The sequence below is a fragment of the Helianthus annuus genome, chromosome 14 (assembly GCF_002127325.2).
Source record: "Helianthus annuus cultivar XRQ/B chromosome 14, HanXRQr2.0-SUNRISE, whole genome shotgun sequence".
Classification (NCBI taxonomy): domain Eukaryota; kingdom Viridiplantae; phylum Streptophyta; class Magnoliopsida; order Asterales; family Asteraceae; genus Helianthus; species Helianthus annuus.
Window position 1 is genome coordinate 118,490,487 of NC_035446.2, and position 832 is coordinate 118,491,318.

The following is an 832-nucleotide window of genomic DNA, read 5'->3' on the forward strand; positions in this document are numbered from 1 at the left end:
AAACGCTTGAAGGACCACAAAGAATTCCAAGCGGGCGATCTTGTTCTTCTGTACAACTCGCGGTTGCGCTTATTTCCAGGGAAGCTTCATTCACGTTGGACAGGACCATACACAGTTAAAGAGGTATTTCCATATGGTACTGTTGCAATAGAGAACGCAGATGGCGTTATTTTCAAGGTGAATGGTCACCGGTTGAAGTTGTACATTGCCGGGCCGATAGAGTCGGCGGTGGAGGTCATCGAGCTCCAAACCCCGCACATATCATACGTGTGGGGAGGAAAGAGTCTACGCTACTGACTCACGGATTAAAAATGTAGCAAGAGCGTCAAAAGCGCTTTAGGGATAGTATCGTCTTTTTATGTGTTTTTCTAGTTTTAGCGTAATTTAGGAGTGTTTGGTAGTTTCCGTTAGTTGTACAGTTTTTGTACGTGCCGAGTGAAGGGTCTACGTGGGAAAATTGTAAAAACATATTGCGGATAGTAAAAATGGTGAAAAACGGCGAAAACGGCTGCTGAATCTGCATTCTGCAGAAAACAGACACATCTGCAGCTGTGGCACGCCCGTGCGATCAGTCGCACGACCGTGCGTTTGCGGCTAGGCCGGCACCTCGAGTCGCACCCCCGGTGCAGTTCCGAGATCGGTGTGCCAGAGTGACAAGGGTTCGGTGATGCACGACCGTGCGATCTGTCGCACGCCCGTGCGTGAGGCTGAGGGCAGTTTTGTCATTTGGTAGTATAAATACCCTCATCTGCAGCCCCATTCACAATTCACGAAAACCCTAGTCGCACCAGCCGTTCCAGAGCGTTTTTGCCTCAAATCGCACGGTTTCTTC